The sequence below is a fragment of the Pseudochaenichthys georgianus genome, chromosome 18 (assembly GCF_902827115.2).
Source record: "Pseudochaenichthys georgianus chromosome 18, fPseGeo1.2, whole genome shotgun sequence".
NCBI lineage: Eukaryota > Metazoa > Chordata > Actinopteri > Perciformes > Channichthyidae > Pseudochaenichthys > Pseudochaenichthys georgianus.
In genome coordinates, this window is record NC_047520.1 from 18,148,867 (window position 1) to 18,175,132 (window position 26,266).

General features: G+C 42.7%; 1 protein-coding gene across 14 annotated transcripts in view; it reads right to left on the minus strand.

Annotated features, from left to right (window-relative positions):
- The window catches only part of LOC117463550 (receptor-type tyrosine-protein phosphatase delta-like), a 405,065-nt gene that overhangs the window by 222,353 nt on the left and 156,446 nt on the right, over positions 1-26,266 (minus strand). For all 14 annotated transcript variants that reach the window (XM_071206543.1, XM_071206542.1, XM_071206541.1 and 11 more), the window contains exon 5: positions 3,006-3,078. The gene's annotated coding sequence lies outside the window, so the exon portion shown is untranslated. The remainder of the gene's footprint in view (positions 1-3,005; positions 3,079-26,266) is intronic.

Below are 26,266 nucleotides of genomic sequence, written 5' to 3' on the forward strand. Positions count from 1 at the left end.
CCGTCCCAAGTGTTCTTGCATAGCGGGTTCAAGTTTTGAGTCTCTTTACGAGGAGCGTAACAAGGCTTTAATAACTCTTGTTACTGTTCATGCTCACTACTTGTAGCACTTCGGGATTTGCATTAAAAAATGAAGTGCTTTATAAATGGAACTCATTATTATTATTATTATTCTTGTTCTTTACAGATGATCACAGGTACATGTACACTTTGTGGGTTCTACCTCTGTGGGGTATCCAATATTACTTTGTAAGGGTAAAACCCCAGTTCGGTTCAATATACCAAATCCAGTGAACAGAGATAACAGTACTCGAGTTTTCAATTTAGCTTGATGCAAGGAGAATCGGCGAGCGACCTGCAAATGTACACTCTCAACCAATTCCGCTCGTCTTCTCTCAGTGCAGCTCTTTTATTTTCAACAATACAGTAACATGACAATCATGTGATGATGAACAACACCAATATATGTTACTGTGTATCTTGTGACCCTGTCATGTGAATGTGTGTGTGTGTGTGTGTGTGTGTGTGTGTGTGTGTGTGTGTGTGTGTGTGTGTGTGTGTGTGTGTGTGTGTGTGTGTGTGTGTGTGTGTGTGTGTGTGTGTGTGTGTGTGTGTGTGTGTGTGTGTGTGTGTGTGTGTGTGTGTGTATGTGTGCTCCTGAACAGACTGTTCTCTGTTCCTCCCTTCCTGACTAAGAATCTTCTTAAACACATTTATGACAATACATTTATCAGAACACATTATGAAAACATATTTATGATTCAATAAACTCTAACAACCTCACACTAACCTAACTCCTAGCCTTACACATATATATATAGCAGTGTCTACGTCACAACTCCCCGTCCGCTCCCCCAACCACAGGCCCGCACCTCAACCAGCATCACTGTGCAGCTCTATGATTGGCAGAGAGACGGGGATGCCTGAGTGACACCCTGGACATCCTATGCAGGGTCGCTACAATATTGTCTACTCTCACCTACAGTTGCAAGAAAAAGTACGTGAACCCTTTGGATCCTCCCCACATAGCGTTGTGTGTTCCTTCCAAACAACTCGGCTCTGGTTTCATCTGCCCACAGAATATGTTGCCAGTCGTGCTGTGGAACATCCAGGTGCTCTTTTGCAAACCTCAAACGTGCAGCAATGTTTTTTCTGCACAGCAGTGGCTTCCTCCGTGGTGTCCTCCCATGAACTCCATTCTTGTTCAGTGTTTCACGTATCGTAGATTCCTCAACAGAGATGTTAGCATGTGCCAGAGATTTCTTTAAGTCTCTAGCTGACTCTCGAGGATTCTTCTTCACCTCATTGAGCATTCTGCGCTGTGCTCTTGCAGTCATCTTCACAGGACGGCCACTCCTAGGGAGAGTAGCAACAGTGCTGAGCTTTCTCCAATTATAGACAACGTGTCTTACTGTGGCCTGATGACCATCAAGGCTTTCAGAGATACTTCTGGAACCCTTTCCAGCTTTATGCAAGTCAACAGTTCTTAATGGTAGGTCTTCTGAGAGCTCTTGTGTGCGAGGCATGGTTCACATCTGGCTATGCTTCTTAAGAATAGCAAATTCAAAAGTGGTGTGTGTTTTTTATAGGGCAGGGCAGCTTTAACCAACACCTCCAGTCTCGTCTCATTGATTGGACTCCAGGTGGGCTGACTCCTGACTCCAAGTAGCTCTTGAAGAAGTCTTTAGCCGAGGGGTTCTCATACTTGTTCCACCCTGCGCTGTGAATGTTTACATGGTGTGTTCAATAAAAACATGAAAACATATAATTGTTTGTGTGCTATTAGTTAAGCAGACTGTGTGTGTCTATTGTTGTGACTTAGATGAAGATCAGAACACTTTTTATGACCAACTTATGCAGAAATCCAGGTAGTTCCAAAGGGTTCACTTTTTCTTGCAACTGTATTTAACACATTTGGGAATATATTTGATGCTACTTGGGGAAAAAATAAACGCAAGCCTGTGTCCCAAATAACCAGACACTGAGCCAGAATAGCTCTCCCATTATTTCTTCTCAAAATAGCACAACACTTTCCTTGCAGGTGCATTTGATGAGTTAATTGGTAATCCTATGGACATGTAGAGTAATGTGTTGGTGTGTGTTGCCCAGGGAGAGGTAACACAAACGCTCCAATTACAGCTGCACCCGCAAACTCCTCTGGGAGAAACCACAGCACTAATCAATGATCTGAAAAACAGCTCGGCGATGGAGGGGAGCCCTAGAGGACATGAACTGGACCTCTAATGATCACTACTTACACATCATTACGGTAACGATGAGTAGAGGTCGTTATTCTTAATTTGAGACATGTTTAAGGAAAGCAGTGCAGGGCGATATGATTCTTTATGTGGGACGATGAAAGTGTTTGCATCCATGCTGTATTTTATTTCCAATTTTTTTCTAAAGCCTCTTGTCTGTTTGTTTGCATGCGTGCATTGTGCTAAAAGCATCTCTCTGACTCTGAGAGAAGTGTGAATGGATGCATCGTGCACACAGTCTTAATGTGGAAACAGCAGTAGAGACGCCTGTACTCCAGAGGGCACCATCAGCATGCGTTATCTTGTCAAAAGGCTGTACAGAGCAATACCCGCCATATTCATACAGATACTGCCCTTTACTGATCTGTCTACGGGTAAAAGCTCACTATCAACTTTATGATACTGTTGAGACAGCGAGTGAAAAGGGCATTCACTACAATTTCTATCAACATCAATACAAGGAAATCCAACTTGTTTCCTGTGTATTTGTTCATATCAAACAATAAAAGTCAGGCAGACATTTTGCTGTGACTGCTCATGCATTCTCTCCTCACATGTATCTATACTAACAGCATTTAGTAGTTTGACCTTTGATTAGATTTCTATGGGGTTGACATTTGTATCTTTGTTTCTGTCCGTGCATTGATATTTGAACAGTGAACAAAGGATTTCGGTCAGTGGTGATTGTCATAGATGGAGTGCTTTATTGAATAATACAATTTTGAAGGAAGGCTTTTATGGATCTTACCCGTTTGGAATAATAATGTGCGATTGCTGCCTCGGACCAGAGCGATGAAAGAAGAGAACCCCTCAGAATTTCCCTGCAAGAAAAAGAGAAGGAGAGGTCAGGCCGAGTCTTGCTTTATGTATGTCATCTCAGGTTGCAAAGGGTCAGGAAATTACCAGAACATTTCCAAGGAAAGAAAGGTTTATTTATATAGCACATTTCAAAACAAGGCAATTCAAAGTGCTCTACAAACAACTAAAACCATTAAGAGCATTCAGCACAGGAATTTGGGGATTGTTTTGAATGATTGCACTATTTATGTGAACTTATTTCGGGGGGTACACATTTAATAAGCAATACAAGGTCTTACGGTCCATTTGATTCAATTATAACCATGCAAACTCATATCACACGTACAGATAGATGGCCAGCATCCCATTTAATAGTGAGTCAGACACATGTTACCCCTGCTGCATGCACACTGCATTCACTATGCTTCCATATAAGATTTGATTGCATTACTGGAGTTAATGTATTTTATATATTTGTATTATATTATATTTCCCAGCAGATAGTAGCCTCAAGCAAAAAACTGCTTCATTAACACCTTCTGCTAGTTTTTGCTAGCTTGCTTTTACAACATTGAGGCTAATTAGAGAGTTTTTATTCATGTTTTTTGTATTCTTCAGTGTGCCTCATTCTGTATTTGTTTACCCTATTTCCTCATACATTCCTGGTCAACCACATGGACAGTTTGTCTATTCACATGTAACCTCTTTGAGCATTGTTCTGTGGAGCTGCTCCATAATCACATGCTGAAGCATATGGAGAATACCCTACACCCTGTAGCCACTATGCATCGCTGTGGTATCTGCATAGTCCCATGAGGGTTGGTAAACAGGCTTCATGTACTTTGAGGAGATGATTTTTCGTTTGCATAATGAGAGCTGCTAAAAATAGCTGACAGTGTCTGCAGCACACTGAAGACAGGAGAGCAGGATGTTTGGATATGTCTTCTTGTGAGTAATACATTTTGACAGTGACTCTCTCATGCACTCTTAGCTGTGTGCAGATAGCATGAATCCCTATCACACACACACACACACACACACACACACACACACACACACACACACACACACACACACACACACACACACCTAGTGATAACTATACTGTGCACATATATGGGACATTAATTGATGTTGTCAATGGCTGTGCACAGATTGATGACTAGAAAAATAATATGGTGGCAAGGGAGCCTAATGATCTCCGAGGATGAAAGAGGTCCGCCTCACTCCTGAAAACATACAGACAGGCTCTCTCTAACTAACACACACACACACACACACACACACACACACACACACACACACACACACACACACACACACACACACACACACACACACACACACACACACACACACACACACACACACACACACACACACACACACACACACACACACACACACACACACACACACACACACACACACACACACACACACACACACACACACACACACACACACACACACACACACACACACACACACACACACACACACACACACACACACACACACTAATATTAACAGTGTACCATGTTTATCTTGCAAGTTTCCAACACCGTATCTGGGTAAGGGATGGAGCATATGCCTGAGAATGTCGAGCTTGGTGTTTTGCATCTGTAATTATTATTATTATGCAACTATTTTAGTTTTCCTACTCATTTGATATGCAAATATCATATGTTTACTTTTGAGATCAACGTTTCTTCCCCCCTCCTCTTTTTAATTTCCTCCATCTAAAAATGGACTCCTTTCATTATGCAAGGCAACAAAGAGCAGCGTCTGCTCACGCGGACAATTCCAACCATACTGATTAATTAGCTTGTATAATTAGCTTAGTGATTTGGAGAAACATGGCCATGGCCACCCAAGAACCTATGCTAACGGACCCCTTGTCTATAGCAATTAAAACAGCCATAATCTAACAATGCTGGCTTAAATGTCCAGAAAAAAAGATGTGCTGCAGTAATCGATGTAACATCATATTAGCTGTTGTGCTGATGAACACTGCTGTAAGGCTGTGTTGCTTTGAATACAATTTCCCAGAAAAGCAGACGGTAGTGGAAGACGGAGCTAATGAAGTATTCTCTCCATGACGATTAGCTGTAGCGCTGGTGGCACTCTTACATACAGTGCTGCACTTAGACCTCAAATTACACTTGAGATGTGATGTAAGATGGTGAAACCTGGCTTTTATGTCATAACGTTTTATTCCATCTTTCTACCATGCCTTTATCTTCAGTAGACTGGACTACTGCAATGGTGTCTTCACAGGTCTCACTAAAAAATCTATTAGAAAGCTGCAGCTGATTCAGAACGCCGCTGCTCGAGTCCTCACTAACACTAAGAAAGTGGATCACATCACTCCTGTTCTGAAGTCTTTACACTGGCTTCCTGTGTGTCAAAGAATAGATTTCAAAATATTGATGCTGGTTTATAAAGCACTGAATGGTTTAGGCCCAAAATACATTACTGACCTCCTGCTAAACTATGAACCATCCAGATCTCTCAGGTCTTCAGGGACTGGTCAGCTTTCTGTCCCCAGAGTCAGAACTAAACATGGGAAAGCAGCGTTCAGTTATTATGCTCCAAATATCTGGAACAAACTCCCAGAAACCTGCAGGTCCGCTGCAACTCTGACTACTTTTAAATCCAGGCTGAAGACTTTTCTTTTTGTCGCTGCTTTTAATTTAACTTTTCATATCTTAAACTGCACTGTAACTTTTATCCATGTACTTTTTCTAAACGTAATTAAACTCCATGACATTTATGAGAGGGACTGCTCGAAAGCAGAGATATTTGGAATATCTGGCATCGACGGATGAAAAATAGTGTTTTGGTAACACTTTAAAGACTTTGTTATGGAAGCAAAGCAGGGGAGGGGGTGTGTACAGCCTCCTGAGGGTCCGATTGTGGATGTCATGAAAGTCTGTCTAAATTAAATCATATTCTAGACTGCACTGTAACTTTTATCCATGTATTTTTCCTTAATGTTTATTTTATTAGCACTGTAACTTTTATCCATGTACTTTTTCTTGTAATGTTTAATTGAACTATTCATATTTTAGACTGCACTGTAACTTTTATCCATGTATTTTTCCTTAATGTTTATTTGATTAGCTTTTCTTTTTTAATGCTTAATGTCTTTCATTTCTTTTTTGTAAAGCACTTTGAATTACCCTGCGTCGAAAAGTGCTATATAAATAAACTTGCCTTGCCTTGCCTTGCCTTACTGTATACACTTTCCTTCTGCCGGTTACGTTAACATACTGTAAAGTGCATGAGTTAGGGCCTTCAGTTGTGGACTTTACTGTTTCCATTCAATGTGAGTCAAAGCAGACAGTGTCTCCGCTCTCTGACAGTATGCATCAGCATTCCGGGCTGCACTTCAGACATAAATCGCCCGTTTATGACCTTCCCCAGAACAGTAACCAACAGACTCCACTCATAAAACCTGCAGCACGTTGAGGTGGATGTGGAGATATTACTTATCCGTACACAGCTCCTAAAACGGCAGTCAAGTGGGAGCAGTTGGAAAAATACAATCCTTATTTATTTTAATGTATTTATTTATGTACTTCTCCGATGGAATGCTGGGAAATATCACACCCAGTCCTAAATGACCGGCAATTTATGGCATACTTTAGTGCTGATACAAGATGGGAATTATAACTTGCTTGTATTAACAGAGTAAATTAACTGTAAAACAAACCTCATGCCGATGACATCCTAATTCCAATACTGTATGAATATCCACATAGAATATAGTCCTTTTACAAATACAGCCTGCTGCTGGATACTCAAAACTTAAAGCAGTTTTGCTTAAGTGGTTCATTGCATTTATTTTTAACTCAACTATAAGGACTTCATTTGAATGTTAATCCCATAAAAACCTAATTATACACATACTATATTTTTTATGAGAAAACCATAAAAGATTTAATTAAGACTGAGTGCTATGGATATCTGGTTAGCAAACTGTCGTCTATGTACCCAGCCAGGAGACACAACTCATTAGCATTGATTCAGAGTTGTGTTTTCATAATTACAATTGCAATCTTTTCAGATCGGTTTTGGGCTTCTCCAGCATGTTATCGGGATAATATGTCAGAATAGCCCGATTCAATTATTCTTCTTAAACAATAACCTTTAAATATGCCGGCAAGACCTTTCCTTTACTTCAGACTGTGATATTTCCAAAGTGTGTAGCCAGATGTGTACCATTCAAACTGCATTTGAAACATCCATTTCTTATTTTGCAATTTGACCTGCAATGATACCCATCTCTTTACAATGAGGATCCTGGGAACATAGAAATGACCACAAGGGAACTATTGCCAAAAGTAATCGTGATAAGAGCAACATCTTGTGTCGCATAATTATGTTTATTTGGGAAGTTTACCACACATTTAAGTGAAACTGAATCATCAAAAAGACTTCATTTCAGCGCTGACACAGCATGCCATAGAGAACTGTGAGGATCCCATCTGTTAAATCATTTCTTAGAACATGAAGGAGGACGTGAAGCAAAACTCTCAAGACAACTTCTATATTACTCAGTAGCTACTTCTTGTTAAAGCTTTAGTTGCAAGTTACTAAATGGTAGGATTTAATCACTGGTGTATTATTATTGGAGAAATAATTGTTTGCAATATATTCTGTATTCCATCACCATGCGAGCCTCTTTATTAAAACATTGTACTGTAACTGCGTCATTAGGGTTCGCAGCAAACACACTAATTGCAGCACAGTCTTGACACTCTGTGTGTGTGTGCATGTTGCAGCTGGTGTGAGCTCTTCTCTCGTGTGAGCTGACATCACAGTCCCGAGTTTGACACCATTGTGTCAGAAACTCTGTGCTCAGCTCGTCAGCTCTGGTGCGCTGCGCCCAAAGCCTGCTAAAAATGAGCACTTGGGAAGTGATCTGACTTCCGCTTCCCGCTCTCACTCTGTACCAACAGCTGCCTCAGTGGCATGGGAGAGCGTCACTGTCAGGCGCAGATGGAATTATGTAGTTCATCATATCATTTGTCGATTCAGAATCGGCGTCATCCAGCCTAAAAAAAGATATGCTTTGGGTGGGAGAAGGTTTGATATTTTAGACACATTTGCATTAGTTTGTAGTTGTCAGGTTGAATTTTACAGCATATCATTTCCTATGTGAGCTGTCAAAGTGAAAAATGTTCCCATCCAAACGTAAAGAAACAAATTCTAAAAAACAGAAACTTTTTCTTCTGAATTACATAACTCAGAAGAAAAATTGGCATTTTTTAGTGCCTTGTGTTCTTGCTAATCCTTTAGAAAGTAGCCATACGTTTTTCCTCTTCAGAGAAGTGCTTTTGAAATAAACTGAATATAATTGTCCATCTTCCTTTCAGAATGAAGACTGTGGAAGGCTGCTGCCGAGGTCAAGAATTGGTGAGTGCAGACATCTTTGTATGCTACCTTTCCCCACTCATCAGCAGACTTTTCTATCATGCTGGAAACTTTCCATCACTCTGAAACTGCTCCTCCCCAAAGGCTATCATAATCTGCTCAGCATGCATAATGTTAATCGTTCACATATCTCATCAACACAACAGGATAAGCATGCTGTCAGTGCAATGCGGGGAGTGAGTGTGATAGTGTGTGGTAGACAGGAGGCAGAGGAGCTGCAGCGGAAAAGGAGGAGGGCCTCGAGCAGTGATAGATGAAGAGGGTGAAGGGTGAGAGATCACATGAGATGATGGAACTGAGAATGAAACAGGGAGAGGCAGCAGAAGGACGGGAAGAGGGAAAACACATTAAGGGTAAAGTGGGAGAATTACATGGAGAAGGAGAGAGGGTAGCTCCTCTCAGGAAACTCTACGCCGCTATACTCTGTCCTTTTTTCTAGTCAGCTTTGGAGAAGATGATAGCATTGATCATCTTCTTAAAAGACCGCTTTTCCTGTCACTGTATCACCTCACGTCACACCGGTGATGGCTTGAGTTGCTTTAAAAGGTTTCTCTCATGTCTGCCTAAGGCAAGCTGTTGGAGGGCCTTCTGCATTCCTGCCTGTCTCTATTGCTGACAAACCTAAGCATATAAGTGTCCGTCACAGTCATTTCGAAGCAATCTGCTGTTATTAGATCATATGTAATGGGTGGGGGGCAAAGTCAGGGAGTGAATCTACTCCAAAATGCATTTTGACCCTTCTAAGGCACTGGGCATATTCACATGGATTGAGATTCTATTGAAAGTGGAAACACATGTTCATCAATCAAAAACAGATAATTCTGTTACATCCAACGCCTCCATGACGGATAGTCAATTTCCATTTCCGTACTTCTCCCAGACTCACACCCCCTGGTTTCCCCCAGGAGTTCCCGTCTCAAATCTCTGGGAGGACAAATTAAGTAAATAGATTTTGTTCTCCAGATCTCTCATATTTCCTCCTCTATAAATCCACTTGTCTCCGCATAAATCTTTGGGAAGTGTGTGCCGCCCTGTGCCTCTGATTATTAGCCAGCCAGCCATCAATTGATCACCTTTGAGGACGAAGAGTGGATGCGTTTGGGGATTCTCTCTCTGCGTTTGATTAATGGAGTTGGAGGGGAGGCAGGGCAGTTTTGGGTCATGTAAATTCTCCTCGGCACAATTCCTCTTTCTGCTGAATACATTTCTCTGGCAGTGTGAGAGAGGTTATCGTAAATAAATCAGGTGGTCGCAGTGTGAAAGAGAAGGTTAAGCTTGTTCAAGTAAGTGGTAATGATGGTTCTACTTGGATGAAGGGACCCTGTATCAAAGCCAAGTATCCTCTCAGTGAAGGAGGGAAGGGTTGCTGGATTCCACAGATCTTTCCTCGAATCATGGCATGCATTTCCAGGTCTTTACCACTAGTCTGTGCTATTGGTCTAGCAAATTCTCCCATGGCTCTTGTGACCCATTTTTTGCTGTGTAAAGAGCTGCAGGAATTTTGGCTGCCCCACCTTATACCTGCACCGAGTGTCTTCCTCGCCTCAGAAGATGCACTACAGTGCCGGGCTGCTGCTCTACTACGCCCTCATTTGTAATTGTCCCCGTGTAAATGATGAGCTGGGGATGCTAGGGGCTTCTGGGAAATGTATTTCTAGTGAAGTGGAAGCTGCTCCAGCCAGGGTGAGCGTTGCTGGCTTTGAATAGTGGTTACAAGTCAAGTTGGAAACATTGCATCATAGTTGTGTTTCAACATTGTATATTGAATCCAGTGTGATTTCCAAATAAAAAGCAATGCTCTATTGTGAGTTTACAAAAGGCATATTTATGTCTGAATGAGTCGTGGGGGTGTGGACAGAAAATATTGAAATAATCCAAAAATGAATTTTGCATCGCACACATTTAGAGATCAACGTTTCTGTTTCCGTTGTAGTGTGCGTCTTCAGCTCACGTTATGTGCAGGTTCACAACTCACTCCCCACTGCCTTGGCTTTGGTCCATACTCATCCCTCCTCATAACAGACGAGCCCCATCGGCCAGCAGATTTCTCCAACACCTGCACATCTTTGTCATGTTCCCTCTCCTCCTCAGTCCCTCTGCTATTCTTCTTCTACCTTGTTTAGGCACTCTAGCCTTTTTAATGGCAGAGCGTAAGACTCGCCGCTGAGTGGGCAGCGGGGAGCGGAGGAGGGAAGGAGAGAAATAGAAAGAAAGACGCAGGAGGAGGAGGAAGGAAGAGAGTTATCTAACAGGATTAAAGGAGAACAACGGAATGGAGAGCACTTAAAATACTCATGACATGAGCCCTCTTGCAAAAAGGAGGGGATGAGTAACAATGGCTGAATCATTCTTGAGGCTCCCTGTCTCTACACAATATGCTCTCTCTCTTTCTCTCTCTCTTTCCTCCCCTTTCGGCCGCATTTCCACCTAGTGTCCAGGAGATGTGATGGATCTCAGAGGAGTCATGTTAATAATGTGAGAGAGGGACTGGCTTTAATTAACCAATGGAATAAGAGGTATTCACTTTAGATGGAGCTTCCACTGGAACACGGTGTAAGCCTCGGGTAGATAGATGATTGCGAGGTGCAAAGAGAGATATCATGTTTTAGAAGGAGATCTGGCGAGACACTTTTGAACTTAGCAAGAATAAATTATAGGCAGATTTACATGAAGGTTGAAAGAAAGAGAATCGTAGATCCAGCAGCAGAATGGAGTGTAAAGCCCGGGGCGAGGTGAATACATGATGAAGTATGTCCTGTCAAGAATCGGCCCAGAACAACTGCTTGGCCCACTTCTTCCTCAAACCAGCGTGAGCGAGAGGAGGGGAAATGATTAGGCAGCAAGGCCGAACACATTTCTTAGCTACCTTTACCGGTCTGTTGCCCACAAGTGTGTGTTTATTGAGATGTCAACCGCAAATGGGAACAAATCACCTTCCACTCACCCCGCCATGTGGGAATCAGAAAGGTGGAACAACATGACAAATTTCCTCGCAGCGGATCGAACTTCCGGGATAGAGAATAGCACTTCAAACACTCGCTGAGCCTCCTGCCTGTCTGACTCACACTGATAGCAGCCGTCTGGCAGTCCGGCCCAAAACACACACACACACACACACACATACACACACACTGCCACAATCCTTTGCGTACAGGTGTGGGAGCCAGAGGATTTTGCACACTGTTTTCTACTGTACTTATCAAACATCCCAAGAGACACCTCCTCCATCTTTTGTAAATAAACACATGGCACATCCTTTGTCCAACAACTTGACAACCGCCTCCATTTGGAGCCGATTTTAACGTGGCAAACGAATGTGTTTACTCCCGCTATAAAAAGACTCCACTTGGCACGTTATATCGGTGGCTGAGGTCTCTGGAGTTGCTGCTGCCTCTCTTTTTATATCGCATAACAAACATGTGACGGCAGTGGGAGAGAAACTCTCCAGCTTTTGTAAATAGGGCACCATTTGAATATTTTACTCATGGCTTATTGAGCATTCATTCCTTTTGAATCATCACTTCCAAAATAGAGGGAGGAAATGGGAAGAAAACATATAAATAAGTAACTGCGAGTGCTGTTCTGTCCTTGTTCCCAGCCAGAGATACCACGCCCTTGATGGTTATATAAGGGTGCATTTTTAATGATAGTAAGATTGTGGCACAAAATAATGACGACCTGTCCGTCGGGTAAATTGAGTGAGAGATGTTGCTTCTGGGGCTCTCCACAGAGGAGACTTAAGGAGCTTGTGGGATTTGAAAGATAAAGGCTTGGTAACACCGGGGATCTGAGATCGCCTCAAATGCAGCTCTGCGCCATGACAAGAATCATTAGGCTTGAAACTATTATGGAGTAACTCAAAGGCATAATCAGTTGTTTACAATGATGAGGGTGGAGAAAGGAGACGGAAGGAAGCGTTCACAGATAGGAGAGATTTAAAAAAAAAAACAGACAGCGCTCTGACAGCGCTCTGACATATTCTGAATCCACTCTCCTGATGTGTCACAACCCGGGAGAGATGGGAAAGCAGGGAGATGGATCGAAGAATATAATATGGAAGGATTGAATAAAGCAGAAAATGGTAAGTGCTCTTTAGCAAGGCACCACTACTGCTCCAATGAAGCCGCTCAGTGGCAAACAGTACAGTCTCCCAGGTGAACGTGTGAATGAGTCTGACCTTTTCTCTCTCTTTGCAACTACTCCCCAAGGCTGTTCCTGTAAATAAGAATGTGTTCTTAGTCAACATGCACTGCCTGATAACGGTTTGAAAGAGAGCTGGGCAGGGGTGAGAAAGCAAGTGAAGGAAAAGGAAACGGAGATAGTAACAAACGACCTGAGGTTGTGTTAGCTTGAAAGCAACATTTACGCCGGAGGAGACGGTAAGGTCAAAGATTGCAGCTGAATTGAGTCTTCTGTCAAGGAGGTGCATCAGCATACACTTGGCAATGACTGACTGAATACTAAAGAGAAGGGAGGGAGGAGAGGACAGACAAAACAGAGAAGAGAATAGGCAGTCGGGAAGAATAACTGTGAATATTAGGGAGAGGATTATTCAACTGGAGTTGATATGGATGAAGGTGTGGAGGGTGGGAGGAGGGTCTAAAAGTGGAGGAGAGTGTGCAAAAGAGAGATAGTGGCTCTAACTGTCCTCTGGGACGGTCTGAAAAAACGGGAAAGACAGGTGAGATAGAGGAAGAGTGAATGGAGGAGAATGTATGGAGAATTTGGGGATAAAAGAAACAGAGAGGAGTGGAAGGAGATACAAATAGAGAAGGAGACAGAAGGAGAGACATCCCGGACTAGTCCAAACTAACAGGCCAGAACACACTTATCTCCCAAAGTGCAGACAGTACATTATGGCATCAGCACTAAGAAACCGCCTGAATCGTCAATAAGTGAAAATGGGCGCAGGTAAACACGGCGCACGGTTTTTAACTCAGAGGTATCAGTGCAGACCTTTTCTCATTATCCGCCGTGCGTCATATTAACTTGCTGTCCATTCCAACATCTAATTAATGCAGATAGTCAAATGCCAACCCTGATGAAAAAGCGTGATGAGGGATTAGCCGGAATAACAAACGCTCTGACCGGCATAACTTTGTCTCCTGATTAGCCAGAGAGAGAGGAGGCGAGAAGCTTTTCTGGATCACTTAAGTCCCTCTTCCTCTTCTTTTTTTCCTCCCTCTCTTTCTCCTCCTACCTCCACTTCAGTGTCCTTAATGAAGACTTCTTCCTTCTGCCATGTGTCCCCGTTCTCCCAGCTACCCTCCCCTCAGACGCTGAGTGCTGTCCTAATTCCTTTCTGATAGATGGAGAGGGAAGAGGCTCATTAAAAGTGCCTTTGCTGATTGTACTGCTATTTTTTCGGTCAGTGTGTGTGTGTGTGTGTGTGTGTGTGTGTGTGTGTGTGTGTGTGTGTGGTCAAGTTTGTACAGCTAGTTGGAGTGGTGGTGTGATTAAGCAATCGAAGGGGAATTGTTGTTTAAGAGATTGTACTGCAATGTACAGCTACATTGTATACAAAAGGGAGCATGCCTGAGTGAATGTGTATAGCTACCTGGAAGTAGAAAACAAGGCCATATAGTGGGGATATATGTTGTGTTTACTCCAGGTGTACAGAACAAAAGGTGAAGAGGAGTTATGAACCAGAACAGACAGTCCTATAATGCATCGAGCAGAGTGTGCTCTAACAAACCAAAAGGCAGCCGGAGTGCCCTTTTCATGGCTCAGAACATGCTTTTCCCACATTGTCAGAGACAGAAGCCAATGAACAAAGAGCAGAATGTTCAGCAGTGTTAACACGAGAGCTGCAGGGACTTTAAGTCATGCATGTAGATGAAACGGGAATATATCCACATTTTAAGAAATATATAACTTATGCACTAGCTTTCGAAGAGTTAGATGAACAGATCTATAACTCTTTAATCCCTCTCGAATGTAGCGAATAAGCACTCAAAAACATTCCTTTAATATGGAAAGTTCATTTTATTTTCATTCTCAAAGTTTTTCGAGAATTTGCATTCGCCCTCACTCTGATCGGGGCGAATGCCCGATGGCACCGAGGATAACAAGATGCCCTCACGATGGCCTTACGAAGGACAAAATGGACACACGAATTCAACACGAAAATGAACCTTCGCAAGGTCCTTCTGCAATGTTTTGGCATGCCAAAGATTTTACCACCGCTCACGAAGTTGCTGCCGGAGCCTGAGAAACTCCACCGGCGGTCATACGATGGCTTAGATGCCCTCACGAATGGCCCGATGTTGCTATGATCACAGCCGAATTTGAACATTTCCTTTATCGTGTGTCCATCGGGTTGTTTTGTTGCACAACAAAATCATGTAAACATATTATGTAAATAACCCAATTTGTGTTCTGTGAAACTAAAAAGGATATAATATATTATTTAGAAGGCGAGTTGACAGGAATTTGTTGTTGCTATGGAAACAACATTACAGAGAAAACGTAATATCTTCTACATATAAAGACGGAGAAAGTAAAGAACAAAGTCTGAAGATATCAGTACAGTATCATAGTACTGTAACATAATTGTTTGTGTTACTTTCGTTGCAGTTGTATGTCTTAAATGTAATGTAAATGTTGCCTTTGTGTGTGATTCGGGGCCATCTTCGTGCGAAATTCACAATTCCATATTCGTGTGTCCATCGGGTGTCAACTTCGGGACAGTGTGACAGGGGCTTAACAGGGTGTGAACAGATTTTTGGACGGTTACTGTTACGCCCTGGCTCAAGGACGGACAAAGGAAGGAGACCACACATGATTCATCCAATTGAAGTGCATTTATTTAAAGAAACTAAATTAACTATGAAGTCAGTTAATCAGTTATGTGTGTAGTGTGTGGGTGTGTGAACATGCATCAGTATGTAAAGAAGGAACAAACAAACCAAGGTCCAGTAGAGCCAAGCTACCCAAGAGGAGAGAGAGACTGACTGCTCAGGCACCCATACTTGTAGCTGAGCAGTCAACCCAAATCAGGTGTCAGCAATCTCTCCTGATTTGGGGAGTGGCTAACCAGGGACCTGAGTCTAAGGCCTAGGGGCCGACACACCTCCCCCCTTAAGAATGAGGTAGCACCTCAGATCCTGAAACAAAACAAGAATATTAGACACAACATTTTCTTCCAATTCATAAATCTGAGTAACACGTCTCAGAGCACACACACACTGCATTATAAGCCTATCAAAAGTGATACTAGGCAAAGAAGGAACTATGACAAAAAGTACCTGAGGTGACTACCGAAATTTGCACAAAACCTGCAATCATTATAGCCTAACCGCAGGAAAAGCAACTACTGCTGCTTAGTGGACGAAACAGGGAATGCCTGTACGGCCAACACTTCAAGAAGACTGGGACGAAGCTCCCCTTGCCTGCCCCATCTTACCCAAAGAGGTTACTGTAGCTCTCTTTCACATACTTCCGTGTGTTACAAATGTTGCACTCTGACCTTCTAGCCCAATTGACATTGCCACATGTTTTGCACATCCAATCATATACACTGAAGAGACCCCTGCTCCTCCCAGCCAGAGTTTTCCAACTATCTGTTCCTCCAGCTTTCATCATCTGTGCCCTCATGGGGTTCTTCCTGCCACATCTGTAACAACTGCTTCTTCTAGCAAAGTTCATCATTCCACACTTATCAGTACAAAACCAGTCCTCGCCTCTAACATGAAAACTCTTTCTTTCAATGTTTATTTTGTTACCCCTGAATGGCTTTGCATGATCTGGCCAAACACGACCACCTGCCAGGTCATTTCCCAAAATGATGTCCACTCCAGTCACGGGCAACTCTGGACGAACACCAACCTCCACTTCTCTCTGGACCAAATCACAGGACAGAAACAGTTTATGCTCAGGCACAGAAATGGATTGCAGACCAATCCCTCTAACTGGAACACAGCGCCCCGTGTCTGAATCTGGAGAAAAAGGCAAGATGGCCTCCCTCACCAAAGTATTCAAAGCGCCTGAGTCCCTCAAAATCCTGACTTGAACTTTCTTGTCACCCCCAACTAGGGTTACGAAACCGTCAGACATAAACGAAGCATAACCCAACTCAACCTCTGAGATATCAATTGCCTTACCCTGCATTTGCAATGGAGCCAAGACTTCTGTTTCACCGACTCTGGGATTATGAACAGTTGTAGCCAAACCAACTGACTTCACACGAAAATTGTTGCTTTTCCCCTCTAGCAAAGGACATTCTTTTTTCTAATGACCCTGTTGATGGCAATAATTACACACATTTGCATTGCTTGTGCCATTAGGGTGGTGTGCAAACTTTGGGGACAAAGATCCTGCTCTCTGAGATTCATTCCTTTCATAACGCTCACCAAAGATGCGCCTGTGCGTCAACACATACTCATCAGCCAGTACTGCTGCCTCCCTAGGACATGTGACTTTATGTTCATTAATATAGGTTGCAATGTTCTCAGGGACCGACTGTTTCAACTGCTCCAGAATGATTAAATCACATAACTGATCCAATGTTTTTACCCCAGAAGAAGAGTACCAGCGCTTGAAATGCAAGATCAAATCCCGTGTAAATTCCACATGTGTTTTGTTACCACTCTTTCGCCAGTCTCTAAAACGTTGGCGGTACGCTTCAGGAACCAACTCATAAGCCTTCAAAACAGACGATTTCACCGTATCATAATCTTGACAGCCATCAGAAGATAAAGCGGAGTAGGCTTCTTGTGCTTTACCTGTAAACACACACTGCAACATTAAAGTTCTGTCCTCATCAGGCCAGCCCCTTGAATCAGCAACACGCTCGAACAGACAAAAAAAAGTGTCTATATCATTTTCATTCAACTTTGGCAACAACAGTAAATTACTTGCAACATCAAAGCGTGAACTTACAAGTTCCTCATTCAATGCCGATGCAGACATTTTACCTGCCCTAATCAAAGCCAATTTTTGCAGTTCCAAATCCAGTTTAATTTGTTCTAACCTCAAAATCAACAATTCTTTCTGTTGTTCAAATGTCAAGCCAGACACATAATTAGTGACCACGCTCTTACCTCCCCTGTCCATCAGTACCGTACAGTCTAGCAAATGAGCCTTTATAACACTTTTCAGGGTTTCCTTTGTTTGCTTGGAATCAAAATCAACAGAGTAATAATGAGCAATCTTCAACAACTGCTCCTTTGTACATTGCTCCAACAACTCAGCCGAGGGACACTGAACAAAATCTTCCACAATGTTAGCCATATCAAACCACAAAAATCTAGCAACCTAGATAACCACATTGAGGTAACATACACCAAACCTTTACACTATGCAACAACAACTGGTGACTCCCCATGCTCAACTAACTCATTAGAGTATGTCCCTTATCTGACTAAACTCGTACCTAGTCTTCGTACAGATACTTGTGGCGGGTATTTATTCACTGAAACCCAGTGGCACTGGAAAGCAACTGTATACACAGCGACCCCACAAGAAACCATGGACGTGATCCCGAGACAACTGCTCTAGCCACTTTCTCGGTCACACTAAACCCAACCCCCGACAACAGACTCTCCATTAGAACCTGCTGCTTGGCCTCACAGAGGAGAACACCAGTCACATGCCACACCAAACATTTAGCATATTTACCTCAAAGAAAACTGGCCCAAACTAGATTATAATAAAGCTCTCCAAAACAACTACATCCATGTGTGATACTCCAACCTAAATTAGTACAGACAATTCATACCGACAAAATGTATGTCAAAATGTGACTTTTGACTTTAGACGAGCCCCCATGTCACGCCCTGGCTCAAGGACGGACAAAGGAAGGAGACCACACATGATTCATCCAATTGAAGTGCATTTATTTAAAGAAACTAAATTAACTATGAAGTCAGTTAATCAGTTATGTGTGTAGTGTGTGGGTGTGTGAACATGCATCAGTATGTAACGAAGGAACAAACAAACCAAGGTCCAGTAGAGCCAAGCTACCCAAGAGGAGAGAGAGACTGACTGCTCAGGCACCCATACTTGTAGCTGAGCAGTCAACCCAAATCAGGTGTCAGCAATCTCTCCTGATTTGGGGAGTGGCTAACCAGGGACCTGAGTCTAAGGCAGGGGTGGGCAATTCTTTTTCCTAGGGGGCCAAATGAGCAACTGAAAATATTTTGGAGGGCCGGGCCAAAATGCCGAACTCAATTATGCATACTATACATTTTATTTCTATATAAAAAGCAGTAAATGGCATTGTTTTGACCGCTGGTTAGAGTGTATGTTATTATTTGGCAATTAAAAGGTGAGGTTAGCTTTCAAAAATATCATTTATTCAAATAGAATTTCCAAAATGATAAACATTTTCAGTCACATTAATAAATAAGGGCATTTTGAGTTTCATATACTATTGAAACAAGGATTTTCTTAGCTTTCTAAAGACATCACATCATCTTTGTAGCCAAAATAAACAAGACATATCACTGAACTGTGTAACTGTGTAAAGAAAAGTGTCCCAGTTTTGTAGCCTTTTTGACTTTACATGCCTATATTAAACATTTAATGTTTTCAGAACTGCGCAAAAAAAAAAAAAGATCAAGTGTCCCATTTCACTTGTTATATTTCCACATTTTAGTGTTCTTCAGTTCTTTTTTTTCATTCAGTGTGAGAAATCCAGTCTCTGTTGAGCTTTAACAAGTCCATCAAAGTCAGGTTGAATGTCTGAGGTGGAGATGCGAAGCACAGCTGACAGATGTTCATCAGTGAGAGAGGATCTGTACCTGGATTTGGTCAACTTCATGACTGAGAATGTCTGTTCACATGTATAGGTGGATCCAAAGAGAACCAACATCTTCTGAGCATGTCTCCTCATGTTTGGAAAGTTCTCCTCCTTGAGAGCAGAGTAGAACTGTAGCAGTGATGCTGACTTAAAGTGCTCTTTCAGTAGTGAATCAGACTGCAGGTCAATGAGTTCAAGCTGAACCTCAGTGGGTGCACTATCAACACTGCAGGTAAAGGGAGAGGAAACCAGCTGCATTTCATCCTCAACCTTTTTGAAATCTTGAAAACGCCTTGAAAATTCATCACGCAGTGCTCCTAACATGGATGAGTACCTGTGCCGGTGATCAGCTGATGGTTTGACTTCTTTCAGGGTTTTCATGTGTTCCAGATTGTTGCTGTCTAGTTGCCTTGACATTAATTGCAACGTTGTCATTAAGGCTTTCACATGGCTCTGCATTTCATGAGCAAAAAGGCCCTTGCCCTGCAGTTGTGTGTTCAGTGCATTCATCATTGCAGTCACATCAACAGCAAATGTTAAATCTGCCATCCAGTCCTTATCAGACAGCTCTGGGATGGTTTTGCCTTTCATCTCACAAAACTCTTTTATCTCTGATTTCAGAACCCAAAACCTTTTTAGCACTTTGCCCAGGCTGAGCCATCTGACAGCTGTGTGGTACCTGACATCACCATGTTCGCTCTCTTGCTCCTCCAATAGTGAAACAAACTGCCTGTGATTTAATGCTCGCGCTCTGATGAAATTAACTGTTGTAGTAACAACATCAACCACATGGCTAAGTTTTAGCACTGACTTGCACAACGCTTGCTGATGAATAATACAATGTATAAACACCCATTTCTGCTCTGCGTTGAGTTCACTCACTTTATCTTGCATTCTTTTCAAAAGCCCAACATTTTTCCCTGTCAAATTCGGACATCGTTTACCTCTGTGAACAGATCACTCCCCGTTGTGGTTCCTTTCATTGGCCGCATTGCTGCCAGCTCCTCCGTAAGCTTGAAGTCGCGCGTTATCCCCCGGAGAAATATGAGCAGCTGGGCTGTGTCACGGACGTCACAGCTCTCATCCAAAACCAAAGAAAAAAAGTCGAAGCTTCCCACTTCACTTTGCAGCTGAAACTCCAGATTCTCTGCGATGTCCTCCACCCTTCTCGTCACGGTGCGGCGGGACAGCGGGATGTTTTCAAACGCTTCTTTTTTCTCTGGCCATAGCAGTGCTGCAGACTCGACCATGCACTCTTTTCTGCATGCAGCTTTGTAAAACAGCCTTGTTGTTTTTCTAGCTTTGCTAGTAAATCCGTTGATGTCCGCGCTCGTTCGGCATCAGTCAAGTTTTTGTATTTCGCGGCATGTTTCGTCTCATAATGCCGTTTCAAATTGTACTCTTTAAACACGGCGACATGCTCCCCACAAACCAAACACACAGGTTTACCCTTGACTTCAGTAAAGAAAAAATTAGTAGTCCATATTTGTTTGAAAGTTCTGCTTTCGGCATCCACTTTCCTCTTTTTGGCATGAGCCGACATTTTCGCATTTTTCAGAGGTGACAAGGAAGGTAGACACGCATTTCACGTGCACAGTTGACGTGCACGATTGCGTGCACTGTGAGAATAAATGGGCTTCAAAATAAAAGCAATGCGGTTTTAGTCCACCCATAAGATAATTAGAAAATATGTTTTATTTTCTAATTATCATGTAATCTTTCGCGGGCCGGTCAGAATCATCCCGCGGGCCGTATTTGGCCCGCGGGCCGTACAATGCCCAGGTCTGGTCTAAGGCCTAGGGGCCGACACAGTTACATATAGGTGACACAAACTAATGTGAAATGATATGTAACGTGAGCTGTACATGATCAAGTATAGCTGAAGCTTTATGTGAGAACCTGTTCTAATATACTGTCTTAGCTCCTTCAGTAGAAGCCTGCTGTGTGTTAAAGGCTAAACATGTTGTGTTTTTGTCTGAAATCATATTTTTCAAGCTTGTAACTGACATAGTTCTTGCACTGACATTTTATAATTGCCAATTTAGAATGTCACAGTGTATGAGCAAAATGACAGGTATTGCTGTAATCAGTACTGGCACACTGACCAGTTTAGAGAAAATATGCAAAGAGAAACCTAATTCGTTAGCGAGCATAAAACGCTGCAGTTATGGTCATATCCTCTGTTTTCAGTCACGGATAGATTTGCATAGAACATAGCTCTCACTGTTTTATATTCTAAATATGTTCTTCAATATTTAGTTAATCCGTTATATTAGCAAATGCAAAGGTGAGAAAAGCTTAGCTGAGATATGCAAACCTTTTTACAACTTAATATTTTCCAATTTTCCATGGGAGAAGTCAAGTTTTCTGCATTCACCTAATTTAGTATATTTGAACTTTTCAATTCCTGAAAGCATTCAGTGTCAGTATCAGTGTCGTGACACATTTCACAGATGTTAACAATGAGCAGAAGAAAGATAAACTTTCCGGCGTTACAAACACTCAAAGCAGACTTTAACACATCAGGTTTACACCTCCCAATGCAAAGTTGAGTGTGACGGTGTGAGTTGAAGTGTAAGAAACACTGTCTGTAACTCACGACATGTTTCCAGCTCTTGCACATATCACATGTGAGTGGCAGCCTTTAGTAGATTATATTACACCCAGTGATCTGTCTGCATGCTTGTACATAGCTGTGTAGATCATATGAAATCATTCTACAGCATCGAGTCCCCTAAAGACATACCATTTTCTTCCACAATGCTAATTGATTCACTGATAATAAATTCCCACTATGTTAATCAAAGAGGAGGAGTCAGAGTACATTTTAATGATTTGTTTTCTCTATTCCTGGATCACAGCGTTGAGAGACTTTACCCACTTTTAACTTAGAAAGTACACAGTACTGACATTTAGAGGTCTGTCAACGTGAAGGATTTTTTTTTTAGAATGAACTAAAGTCTGTGCGTGCCATTTATAAAGATATGATATGTATTTATTATCAAGCTGTTAAAAGTCCTTCTTTTGGACCATCCAATACAATTTCTGTCATAACATTCTAAGAAAAACAGCAAACAGTCACATTTATGGAAGCTGCGACTAGTTCCATCGGATGTTGTGCTTTCAATAATTTCCATTTCACTCAGTCGTACATACAGTATATACAGTGTATCCCCCTCTCCACCATATTCACAGTATAAACTGTATACATAGCTTTCAGATGTTCTTTCCTCCCACATGAGATCCAATACGCATAATAGTCTTACACTTAAGGGCTCTGCAGCACAGACGTAATCTCACACATATCACTCCTGAGGACCGACACCCCTTTATGCAATCAGCAGGCCATGAGCTGCATCTACTGCTAAAATATGTGTGCAGCCGACACATGCATGCTATTTTGATGCAGGAATACACAAACACAGATGTCTAATAATAAAACGGAGCTATTAACTATGCATGATGATATTGGTATGTGACCACAGTGGAGTTGTACACACGGTTAATTGAAAGAACTATTTCAAATATTCATATGCTGGTTTCAGATGTCTCTGTCAGTGTGTTGCTGGAATTACCATCCTTGTGTACATAAGAGTAACGGAGCGTCCACACTACAGCTCCAAAAAAAGCTTGGAGCTGGGCGTGTCTGGAGCTTGGGGATTTTATTCAAGCAACACGACCAACAACCAATCACATGAATCTCCCGCCCCCGACATACAAAGCAAAAACCCCGGGGATTGTATGGGAGCAATATATATATAAACTCCCCAAACAGGCGAAAACCTACCAGTTTCCCCCACTGTCTCTGCCACCTCCCTCCATGCCTGGTTCCTCCGGTTTGTATCCCGGTAGGTGAAGAGGGTCTGGTCATACAAACCGGGAGATTGCTACGGCGATAGTTAGTTTCTCCTCCGACTTTTTTGAAATATAGAAATAAACGGCGGGATATCTCTCCCAGCTTAGACGCGGTTTGATTGGCTACGGCTTCAGCTGTCAGATTTTGGGAAACGGGATTTGATTGGCTGGCGCTGGCTACTCCGGCGTCAGAAGTTGAACATTGTTCAACTTCTGTCGCCTGACGGCCCGTCCACACAGCGGCGTGCGCTGACGCTTGCCGGCGGGCGTGTCTGAAACTCGACCAACAACCAATCACATGAATCTCCCGCCCCTGACACACAAGCAGCGGTTTGATTGGCTAGAGCTTGTACTGGCATATGATTCGATTGGCTGACGCCTCGCCGAGGCGTCAAAAGTTGAACATTGCTCAACTTTTGCAGCGAGCCACGCCAGCTACGCTCCACGTCGCTTCCCACGATGCATTTCGGCTAAAAGTGACGTCACCCCATTCAAAGTGAATGGGGAAGCGTCAACGCACGCCGCTGTGTGGACGGGCCGTAAGACGCCTGAGACGGACCGCTCTGCTACCCACAATTCAGTTCGGCGAAAAAACGCGGCTACGTGACGTCACCCCATTGAAAGTGAATGGGCAGATTGGAGCAGATTGGAGCTTTCGACGCTGTCGACGCTGTAGTGTAGACGGGCCGTTACTCAGTCCAGTATGTAAAGCTTTGCATCAGCATAGTAAAGCAGAAATGTGAGGAGACATGTGGGAATTATCTATTCATTGTCCTGCTCAGAGTTTGTTTCACTCTCTAAAGATGACTGTTTCCCTTTTGTCTTTTCCTCATTGTTCTCACAATGCTGCCAAATAGTTAATGTTGGACAGTGAGACACAAATCCAACCTCTTTGCGTCAAGAATAATTCTCCTCATTTGAAATGCAAGGCTGTAAAGAAAGTGGGACCAGAATGTGACAGTGACGGGTGGCTGTACATCCCATAATTTACACACATACGTGCACAAACTTGAAAGCAAATATTAAATTCACCAGCACCTGACAGCCAGTGTGAATGTGAACAGAAGCAGGAAGGCAGCATATGGCAGGGTGTATTTTAATTTGTCACTATTTTGAAGCTTTTGTGAGGTGCACAGGACCAAATACATTCAGACGCAACACATATCGTCTTTGCACACACACACACACACACACACACACACACACACACACCACACCACACACACACACACACACACACACACACACACACACACACACACACACACACACATAGCATTAATGTGTTCACATTATACTTACACATGACACCCTTCAAAATCTTAAAACAGTTTCCCGTTGTATTCTTGTTATGTATGTGTGTGGCTTGGTAGGATGTGAAGGGTTACAGGGTGTGTGCTCAGCATACAGAGCACACACACACACCACACACCACACACACACACACACACAACACACACACACACACACACACACAACACACACACACACACACACACCACACCACACACACACACCACACACACACACACACACACACACACACACACACACACACACACACACACACACACACACACACACACACACATCAAACAGCCGCCTCTCGTCAGAGCTGCTGCCAGGCCCAGTCTGCAGATTTATCTCTGACCCTAAATAAAACTGTAACATTTGATACATCTGCTGAGTGGGAATGATCAGGGTGATAAATAAAGCAACTAGTAGACTAGAGCTGTGGTGTCCACTGTAATAGTGAGAGTAATGGTGCAACTGTGTGTGTGCGTGCGTGGGGGCTACAATTTAATTGTTGAGGTTGTCTCTCAAGAAGATAATGTGTTTCTGCTTGAAGCCTTTGAGTCTTTTAAATTGTCAAAACAGTCAAAAATCATGCATTTTGTTTGTGCTGTGTAAGTGAAGTGTCAAATTAAGTTTTGTGAGAGTGCTATGGTGAAAATAATGCATATTCATTCAGTTATTTTAGGTTGTTTTGGTCCACTTTTTGCAGCAGGAGTTGATAAAAGTATGTAAAAATGTATTAATGATGTGTTTGTTTGCGTCTACTTTGCATATTAAAACTTGAGTTAATTCATCCGAACATCAAACGTTGCTAAAGTGCAGCGCAGAGCTCTGAATGTGCTTGCACAGAGGGCCAATTGTTTATGGTGGACTTGGAGAGTATTAGACAGGCAAAAGTGTAAACACCAGTGTGGGTAATCAATATCTCATTAGGGTGTCTGCTTTAGTCTATGTTTTGTCACTTTGCATTCTCCACACACACTTTATCAGACTCGTCATTTGGTGGGGAAAGGCAAATCTGTACATGGCATTAGATTCAGGGGAATATACCTCGTCTCCACAGGCTGCACACTTGCTCCGAGTCCATCATCCGCGGATACCATCAGCAGTTTGGAAAACATCCGAGCTGCACAACTGCTTGAGTTTCTAGCATCATCCTCTTTAGCATATTTTTAGGCAGAGGGAAGTCAGGGGCTTAAGATAGCTGCTGGTGCTGGTACACTGGGAGATAATGCAGGATCAGCCTGGGGCAGAGGAGGGCTGAAAAACTCCTCTTGTCACTTAAGATAAGAAGAGAGGAATGGGATCGGCTGCTGAGGCACCGGCTAAGTGCTTGTCCCTTCAGCTTTCCAACAACAGGCCACTATAGTGCATGTGGACAGGCAGATGCCCATCTCGTCACAATCACTCGTGTACAGGGTTCATTCCCACATGGGCAGAGGGAGAGCAAGGTTGATGAAATTCTGTTTAAAGTTCCACTCTGAATTGTGCCTCAGCTGTCAACTATGTAAACCGATTTCACGAAAGTAGTCGGGTAGAATAGTGGTAAAGGTATGAAATGTCAGCAGACTCTTAGGATGATAGTCTTTCAAACACACGCTCGTAAAGTTACATTATTTTAAAGGAGAGCATGTTTAGTTCAGTTTATCACTCAGTTTTTGCTCAGCCTGGCCTTGGAACTTAACACTTTTCATAGAAGGTCTTTGTTACAATCTTTGGCTTAGAAATGTAAGTAAAGTACACATTTAGGAACGTCTGATTTAAGGTCCAGGTGCAGTGTGGGAAATGTTGCATTTTGTATTGTTGGGAGCTTAATCTATTCTAGCAACAACAAGAAAGTCCTGCAACTATATTAAGGTGCTAAACTAAATTGTTCT